The 9,977-nt window shown below is 45.0% G+C and overlaps 1 protein-coding gene across 2 annotated transcripts in view; it reads right to left on the reverse strand.

Annotated features, from left to right (window-relative positions):
* The window catches only part of Taok3 (TAO kinase 3), a 193,484-nt gene extending 186,942 nt beyond the window's left edge, over positions 1–6,542 (reverse strand). Inside the window, exons 1-2 of one of the 2 annotated variants that reach the window (XM_071617055.1) lie at positions 6,329–6,542; positions 4,937–4,948 (exon numbers count right to left, since the gene is read on the reverse strand). The gene's annotated coding sequence lies outside the window, so the exon portion shown is untranslated. The remainder of the gene's footprint in view (positions 1–4,936; positions 4,949–6,328) is intronic. The other variant, XM_027923219.3, reaches the window with a different exon arrangement.
* Between the last annotated feature and the right edge of the window lie 3,435 nt (positions 6,543–9,977).

Below are 9,977 nucleotides of genomic sequence, written 5' to 3' on the forward strand. Positions count from 1 at the left end.
TGGGAGATATACAGTGCTGACATTTATTCTTCTATTCCAGAGATATTGCCAGTCTCTTAATATCCTTTTGATGAATTATAAGCTCTCAATAAGGATTAGAAATCATGTGCACAAAAATACCATCTTTTAATTTGGCTGATCATTAATTCATTCACTCATTCAATTCACATTGACTGTGCAATCTCCACATTTTGTGCTTCATTATACCTGGTGTGGGGGACACAAAGGTGGAAAAGACCCTTCCATCTCTGTTCTCAACGTGCTCACAAGCTAGTAAATGACAAACACAACGTAAATAGGGGACTGGGATAGAATGGCTGAAGAGAGTTTGCTGAGACAATGGAGGCATAAAAGTACAGAAAGCATATTACTGCAATGTCATCTCTCTACTATTAAATCTTAACCTAGATCATTTTAAAACCACATTCATATAGTTTTGGAAAGTATTTGTGTATTTATCTATTCACCCTTCAAAAAATAAAGGCTAATATTCACAACAGAATGGAAAATTGGACATGAACTATGATTCTGTTCAGTACATCTACTTACAAGCCTAATGAGGTTACTAGTTTACTTAAGAAAATATTCTGGGGGCTGGGGCTCAGTGGTAGTGCACTTGCCTGGCACGTGTGAACCACTGGGTTCGATTCTCGGCACTGCATATAAATAAATAAAATAACGGTCTATCAACAACTAAAAATTAAAGAAAGTATTCTGTCTTGATTAGTGCCATCTATTGTAATGGGTAAATAAAATGTGTTTGAATTGTCATAACCCTTGATTTCTATGGACGGAAGCCAGTGTCATTAGACAGAAAGTGAAACATCTAACAATAATACTTATTGCCTAGAGACCCAGTTTGATCTGGAACGAAATTATTGAGCTCTTCTAATGAGTACTTTGATTACAATATTAAAACAAAAAGCATAAGGTGGGGTTGGTTTTGCTAGCCATCATTTCAATGAGGCCAGAGGTGAAGTAAAAGGGCCTAAACACCTGACTCCGGCGGGTAAATTCCCACTATTAGAATCACGCCCCATGGTGCACACCTCTTTGGTGAAAGGCAGTAGGTTTCACTAGGTGTTAAACGCTTATTCCAAGCCATCTTCCTCTTTCACTCACTCTATGGATGAAAAATGTCTATTTGTGAAACAGCTGACAATGCTTGGAAGACTGGCCTGTGGTAACAAATGAATTGGCTTCTAAGTGATTCTGTTGCCAAAAAACTAGCATTTTACCTTGTAAAATAGAAATAAGTACCAGGTGCAGTGGCACACGCCTGTAATACCAGTGGCTTGGGAGGCTGAGGCAGGAGGATAGCAAGTTCAAAGCCGGCTCTAGCAAAAGTGAGGTGCTAAGCAACTCAGTGAGACCCTGTCTCTACATAAAATACAAAATAGGGCTGGGGATGTGGCTCAGTGGTTAAGGGCCCTGAGTTCAATTCTCAGTACCAAAAAAAAAAAAAAAATGTTATGAAGACTTTATACTTTAATATCACTAACAAATCTCAGATTGGACAGAAAAAAACATTTAGGTTCATTTATATTTATGTAACTTTAACAACATATAGCCAGAACAATAAAAACTGATTTAATTCTTACTGGTTATAACTCATTTAGTAGTTCTTTTTTAAATTTGGTTCTTATGGCTTAGAAATGAGCTAGATTACATTTTGATCCACAAATTTACCTTAACCATAACTAAATGATAATTATAGTTGATCAATAAATGTCATTTATTTCTTTTACTGAGCTTAAGAAACAGGAACAAGCTTTTAACAAATCTCACAAACAGTAAAGCAACCAATTAAATGGAAAATTAGACAAGTCACAATTGTTAAATTGTTTTCTTTAAGTTAAAATGCATTGTATAACAATGGACTATTACTCAACCTTAAAGAAGAATGAATTATGGCATTTGCAGGTAAATGGATGGAGCTGGAGAATATCATGCTAAGTGAAATAAGCCTAATCCCAAAAACCAAAGCCAGAATGCTTTCTCTGATAAATGGATGCTGATCCATAATGCCAATGGGGGCGGGGGGGGGGGGGGGGGTGGGGGGGGGTGGGGCGTGTAGGGGAAGAATAAAGGAACTCTGGATTGGGCAGAGGGGAGTGGGTGTGAAGTGGGAAGGACAGTGGAAGGAGATGAATATTATTACTCTATTTACATGTGTGACTACACTACTGGTGTGACTCTGCATCATGTACAGCCAGAGAAATGAGAAGTTGTGCTCCATTTGTATATAATGTGTCAAAGGGCATTCTACTGCAATGTACAACTAATTAAAAAACAAAAAACAAACATTGAAAATGTATATTGCCAATAAAAGCCAAGACAGTTTTGAAATTGAAAAGTTAGAACTACATAAGATATCAAGACATTATAAAGCTTCAATAAGAAAAAAATGCATTATATAATATCCCACAACTCAAAAATAATAATTAAAAAGCAATCTGACAGATAGGAATCTCTTATTGAAAGAAGTCCAGCCACTGGGTGGGGGTTGTGGCTCAGAGGTAGAGTGCTCACCTAGCATGCGTGAGCCAATGGGTTCAATCCTCAGCACCACATAAAAATAAAATAAAGGTATTGTGTCCACCTACAACTAAAAAATAAATGTTTTTTAAAAGAGAAAAGAAAAGAAATAAGTCCAGCCACAAAACACTTTTAGATGGAATCTTTCTTTCCACCACCCCCCCCTTTCCTCATTGTTTCCTTCCTGTGTCTGTATTTTGGAGGGGGTGGAGAGGGAAGAAATGAAGACTGGAAAAACTACAAAGGAAAGAGGTTTTTAGCTGACTATGTAGAAAAAAGAATCAATAGTTAGCTTTCATGCATTCTCCTGTACTACTAAAACCAATGAACATGAATATTGGCAAGCAATGAGAACGTTTATTCAGGTTGGCTTAAACATTAAACCAATTTAGATATCAAGGTAGTTTCTGAGACTACAATGGTTTGACTGTATAGGACTCAAGTGGTAAAGAAAGTGTAAAATGGGTTATTGTATTTACTGGGCAGTCCTTGCATCCTGCTAAGCTAAGACTGAGAACACTTAAAGAACCAAAAAGAACTTAAATTCTGTGGTTGCCATCACCATTCATATGGAAATGTAAAGCTCCAACTTCTTGTGATCCTATTTTTAGATAGGAAATAATTTAAAGAACAGAGTATAAAGATTTCACATACTTATAGTTTCTTGGAGTGTCATTTTAGTTTTTGAAACAAATGAAAAAAAATTCCCACTGAATTCCTACCCTCCTATCCCCTCCCCCTCCAGGGAATAAAGTTATTATAGGCCCTTCTTATCACTAAAAAATTCTACTACAATGAATCTCTCTTCATCATCCTTGGATCAATACCATAACGTAATGTGGTTAAAATGACTGCTTTAGTAATCACTCAGGGGAGTATCAGAGCACTTTCTTTTCTTACAAGGAAATAAATTTAATGTTTTGTCTTCAGAAATGACCATTTATACCAGTCAAAAATGAGCTAACAAGACAGTGAAAGGACTTATCTGCTCAAACATTTCTATTACTTTGTAGGATTGTTGGTGCTGAGATCACCAGTCCTTCCACAGGTCACTTTATACATTATATGCACTTCATAATGAATCTGTGCCCCCTCCAAATAACCTTGTAAGTTAACTGACCTCATTTTTACTTGAACTCTACCTAGCTTCCTGGAATAATAAATTTAATGTAAAAAATTATACTCAAAACATCTTATAGTATATCTCATATTTTAAATGTGTCCTTGCTGCTCTTATTTCTCATGTTGGTCTAACTTCTTCTCAGGGGAGGACTTGGAGTTAGTGGAATTTTCATAACTGCATCAAGTTCTACACTCTCTGCAGCCACATAAGAACTGCATCATGTAATGTCAAATAAAATCCCTAATCAGAGCCTGTCCTCTACTTCTCATCCCCCCTATAAAAATGACTTCAGTAATTTTTGACTTGGATTTAAATAGAAAATCTAGGGCCTGGGACCACTTGCCTAGCTTGAGTGAGGCCCTGGGTTTGATCCCTAGCACTAAGTAAATAAATAAATAAATGCTCTATAAGTTATGTTTTTGGGAACTACTACAGCATTCCTTTCTTCCTTTTACTTGAAGCTGTCCATTACAGAACACAGGCAAATAATTTCCATTAAGACACATTCTAAACGTGAAACAAAGATTTCTAAATAACTGAAATGGTATTACATGGTCCATTATCTTTTTCTTCTCCTTTTTCATTCTGGGGATTGAACCCAGGGCCTCACACTTGCCAGGCAAGTGCTTTTCAACTGAGCTACATAACCCCCACCCCCTATACCTCATGCCACCATTTTCCAAATTGCTTCTTAAAAAAAGAAAAGAAAAAGAAAGAAAGCAGTGAAAAAAAGAAGTGAGGAGAAGCAATACACAAATAAAGATTTTTAAAAATTCAAATACAAAATGGTTGGTTAGAACATAGCATATGCATTTGAGAGAACATTTGAAAGGTAGTTAGGGAAATATTAACATATCCCAACTACTGTGAACAATTAGCCTGCTCATTAGTTTAATTTTCACATCTGTCAAAGTAGGAGGCTGCCCCTCAATTGCCTCCTCTTATGGCTTCCCACTATTGGTTTCAGCATTTTAATAGACACAGGCTTGCCTCCCACCAGGACATACAGTGTCTGGTTTAAATAGGCTTATCTCTCTCTCCAGTTTGTCCTGGAATTATGCCTAAACCTCAGTCCTGGTAGCTTTTGGGATCTAATTGGAAAGTACTATTTAGTTTAGAGAATCCAATATCTCTTATTAATTATTTTGACCTTCCAACTATCTCCAACTCATCAAAGTTAAACAACCCCAATTCCAAACCTGGTATGTAGCTCCTTTAAATCTGCATTGTAAACATGGATACCAATGTGCTGCCAAATCCGAAAAAGTTTCTTACCTCTTCGCTGAACTAAAATAGAAAAAAATAAAACAAAACCCAATCAAACACCCCCGCCCCAAACAAATAGTAATCCAAGAAAATACAAGAGTCAAAATAAACAACTTAATTAAACCAAAAGCTGGATCTCCGCAAGCATCCCTTTCCCTTCCAACTTCTTGGGGTGGGCTGAAGGAAGCCCCTCCAACTTTCCACCGGACCTTTTCTTTAGGGTCAAGAATCCCCCACTTTCAAGGTATCTACGTGCGACTCTAGGAAAGGAGTGGGCGCCGGCGGGCAGAGGCGAGGCCGCCTGACTCTCCATCCTTCCCACCGCGGTCCGCCTGCCCTCCAGCCGGTGCGCTCTGCTCCGAGATGCTTCGTTACATAATCCCGGCTCCGCAGGGTCCCCAGGACTCTTCCCTCAGGAAGATCGCGGATTCCAGACCCCGGGAGCAGCGTCCGTAGCCCGCTGGGCGCTGCCTACGGTCCCCACTCGCCCGACGTAGCGACCCCGACCCAGGCTCCAGGACGCGCTGTCCCGGGGTATCACGACCCGGTCGGCTCGACCCCCAGGCCCCTCCGCGCCAGATCGACCCTGGGTGCCACGCTCCGCCGCTGGCCCCGTCCCCTCCTCTCTTCCCGCCGCCCAGGCCCCTCTGGGGGTCCGCGCCCCTCGCCTCTCGGTCCGGGCCCCTTGCGGAGTCCCCGCTCACCCCGTCATCCTAAGCTTTGCTGGGGTCCTCTTCACACTTCTGCGCTGGCCCCTCTCGGGGTCCCCTCTCTCGGACCCCCTGTCCGGTCCCTTTTGGGTCCCCTCCCTCATACTCTCACTCTGGACCCTTTTCGGGTTTGAAAAGGGTCTTTTCAACCCCTCTCCCGGCTGTTCTGGTCCCTCTCAGGGTCCCTCCGCTCGTCGCACTGTTCCGGCCCCTCTGGGGGTCCCCACCCCGCACCCCACTGTCCTGGACCTCTAGGGGTGCCCGTCCCTCGCCCCGCTGTCCCGGTCCACCCGGGGTCTCCCCTCACGTCTCTGTCCTGCTCCTCTGGGGACCGCCTCCCTTCACCCGCTGTCCCGGTCCCTCCGGGCTCCACTCCCCTCACCCCGCTGTCCCGGTCCCTCTCGGGGGCACCTTTCCTCACCCTCCTGTTCCGTCCCCGTCGGGTCTCCATCCTTTACCCCGTCGTCCCAGGCCCTCTAAGGGACCTCTCCCCTCGCCCCACTGCCCTGGCCCCTCTCGACGTCCCCGCTCGTCCCGCTGTCCCGGTCCCTCCGGGGGTCTTCTCCCCACAGACCGCACTGTCAACCCTCTCCCGGAACTCCCCTCGGTCGGGTCCCCCCCGACCTCACTCCTCCCATGGTCCCCACGCCTGGGCTCACGTTGTCACCACTCGGCACCCGGGGACTCTCACCTTAGACCTGCTGTCACCACCCCGGGCCCGGCGTCGCCACCGCCGCTTCCTCTCGCACACTTGTTCCCGAGTCGCTCTCCTGCGGCTTGAACCCTGGCGGACCCACGGGTCGCGTCTATGGGTGCCGGATCCGGCTGTGCGCAGCCTCCGCCCGCGGTCTCGGAGTCGCGCCCCACTCTCCACACAGGACCCCACCGCCCCGCGCCACACCAACCCTCCCGCGGCCGCCGCTGCTGCTGTCCGAGGTGCGGCTCCTGCCAGGGGTGGCCAATCGCACCCGACTGCGCCGAGCGCGCTCCGCCCCACCTCCTTAGTCTGCCCGCCCCCTGCCCCTGACCACGCCCTCACTCGGCTCCGATAGGCTCTCTACTGACCTTCCCTGATCGCGGAGCACCGGGCCGAGTCTGGATATAGTCATTTGATTGGAAGTGCCTGGGAAGCCGAGTGGTCGATGGGGCCCGAGGATTGGCAGAGTCGACTGGGGGCCGGACGGGGAGGGGCGGGGCTTCCTCGGACTCGGAAGACCTTGCAACTTTAGTTACCCGCGGGCCCGCCTGGGGCGCGGTCCGTCTTGTTTGTGCTGCGCTGGGGTCAAAGTTCATGGCCCTCCTCCCCACGCCTGCACTGTTTTGGGAGACTCCTGGAGACCACCACGTGAGAGCGTCGGGAGAGGACGCCCTTCTCTCGCTAGACCTTGAGCGGATTTCTTAGTCATTCTGCCCTCAATTTGTGCACCATTTATTCGCTTAGGTCTTGTAAATATTTCCTGGATCTCTTGACAGGGAGTTGCCATTCCTTGTACTGCGTTCAGCAGACGTCAGTTTAATGCTGTTTGGGAAAAAGCTATGTACTAGGTGCGTTCTGTGCACACTGAACGTTCAACGGGAACGGGGCACACTTTGATAGGTTCAAGGGAAAAAAAAGGAAATAAACAGTTTATGGGTTTTGATGACAGTAGAACTAGGAACTGTGGCATGGGCACCCTTGTTAGCTCAGCAAGATTTCAGCAAGCATATTCAACATAACCTTTTTCTCAGGGTCACAGGTTTTAATGATTCTGTGTGAATTTATGGCCAAAGGATAACGAGCTTTGACCCAAGTGCAACCTGTGATAATCAGAGACCCATCTTGACCCAAGCTGAAAGTGCCAGGGTTGAAAGGGCGCCATGCTACTCAGGGCCATTCTTACATTTTTGTGAAACTGGATATGTTGATTAAATCAGGACTGGGCACTGAAAACTGCTTTCCTTACCCACCCAGAGTAAGTTAATGGACTTTGACAATTTGGCATTTTAAATTCCAAAGTGGGGCTGGCAGGACTTTTGCTTCAGTCAGGTTCTGGACCAGATATTTCCAGAGCTGTGTGGCCGAGTACCACTTTGGGAACAGATGCAGTAGAAGATTTCATGTGGCAAACTTGATTTTGACATAATTTGATTTTTACAGGCATAAAGACTGAACAAAATCATATTAAACCACCATGAAGGATGGGTAAGACTAAAGCCATGAATTTTTTTGAGTAGGTTCTCCCTTCACCAAAGAGCATTTATTAGCTAAGAGCTCATCCCATCAGTTTTGCAGTTGGATGAATAGAAAAAATGGGGTAAATGTTCACCACCCAAGAGTTTAGTTGTGTCTTTGCATTACATATAAAAAATGCATGACTATTAACATATGCTGTTTGCAACCAAGAAGACAAAACACAAGACAAAACCCCAGTCTCTCTCTGGACAAAAACAAGAAAAACCCCTGTCTCTCTCTCTTTCTCCCCCCCCCCCCCCCCCCGCCCCCCCAGGAGCTGGGGATTGAACTCAGCAGCACTTTACCACTGAACTAAATCCCCAGCCCTTTTTATTTTTTATTTTGAGACAAGGTCTCATGAACTTAGTTGCTTAGGGCCTCATTAAGTTGCTGAGGCTGGCTTTGAACTCGCAATCCTCCAGCCTCAGCCGCCCCAGTCACTGGAATTATAGGAATGTGCCACTGCACCTGACTGGAAGGAAAAAAACCAGTCAACATTCAACAATGAAATCAACTATTTTCTGATTCATTATATCAATGAACTCTGATTTCTAACATGGTGGACCTTTTTTGCTTTATGAATATTGTTACTGATAGGAACTCTAGTTGCTCCATGTAGTTGATTACAAATAATTTAGATGTGACCAAAAAATTTGGAAAAAGGAAAAAAAAAAAAGAGAAGGAAAATGACTTCATCTTTTGGACAAGAGACAGTCCTGAAATTCTAGTTTAAATATAGACAGCAGACCTACAGTGAGCTGAGAATGCCTCTTATTGAGAAGGACCTTCAGAAGATTGCTGAACTCCTGGAAAGACTTCTCAGCATTCCATTCTGCAAATTCTTGTATTTTGTTGGGAGGAATTATCCCTTACAGAGAGAGCCAAGATTTTAATTAAAACAAGGCAGTAAATAAGAAACATCAAAATAAATGGTAGGAGAATAAAATTATACATTTTTAGAAGGCTCTGGGGGCCAATTTAGATATAAATTGTGATGACACGGGTTCTAAGTATCAGAATGCTATGTTAGGCTCCACCCTGGTTTTCACATCTATGTTTGGTTTTATTACTTATTACTTTTTCTATGAAGACTTGTATCTAAAATAGAATGAGGTTACTTTGGACAGACCATTAAACACCTCTGGGCACTTTTCTTTATTTTTGTTTCTTGTCACAGACAACTAGACCACGCTGTTATCAGCATAAGGGATACCCTAAATTCGCTTGCTAAGCAAAATTTGCTACACTGTCTTCCCCTTCTAGTCAGAGGGAATCACACAAATTAACTCATGCAGATACTCAGCTTTTTACCCCAGAGTTTTAGCCAAATTGCTTCCTGTAGGCAAATGCTCTGCTCATTCAGTTGAGATTCGGTTAGTAAGCTACTGGACTGGTGCAAAAACGGTTTCTAAACATTAATATTCAAGGAAACATGAGGCAGAAGCATGGGTCTGGTGGTCTTTATAAACCAAGCACACTGGACGCTGCCATTTTCTTCCCCTTAAGACAAATGACAGCTCCTCTCGCCATTCGTAGAATCAGGAAAAGACCGTGTGGAGTCAAGCCGTGCAACAGAAAGGATTCCCAAGGACTGGGAAAGTACGGTTTTGCGGCCCCAGGACGGAATCTCAGCATCCTTGTCTTTATTTCAGTTCTTCATTTAGGGGAGGAGCCAGGCTCCCCCCACCACGCCCCCTGTAAGATAACGCACACTCTGGCCGTCCAGATTCCAGACTATTAAGAGGATATGCATGTTGTTCACCTGCTAAAATCAGAGTCCACTTCCACCTGCCCAAGGCGGGGCAAACCTTCCGCCCCTCAGGTCGCTTACTATCCTCGTTTTAGGTTTGGCTCCGGGCGCCACCTGGCGGATGTTTCCGGAAGTCTCGGTGGAGACTCGGGGTCCTGGCTGCGGGTAGGGCTGTCCGTAGATTTGCCTAACTCCAGAGAGCCGGTCTCCGCCCCTCCTCCACTGCCCGCTGATGATTTTAAGTCGGCGATGAAGGGGCTGGGATTCCTGCAAAAGGGGCGTCCGGCGTCCTCCCCACCCTCTCAAGGATGGCGGAGTCAGGCCGTCTTCGGGCAGCTCGCGACCCGGAAATCGCCTGCGGCGCGAGGCCCCCGTTGC

Source organism: Marmota flaviventris, chromosome 1 (assembly GCF_047511675.1).
Source record: "Marmota flaviventris isolate mMarFla1 chromosome 1, mMarFla1.hap1, whole genome shotgun sequence".
Taxonomy (NCBI): Eukaryota; Metazoa; Chordata; class Mammalia; order Rodentia; family Sciuridae; genus Marmota; species Marmota flaviventris.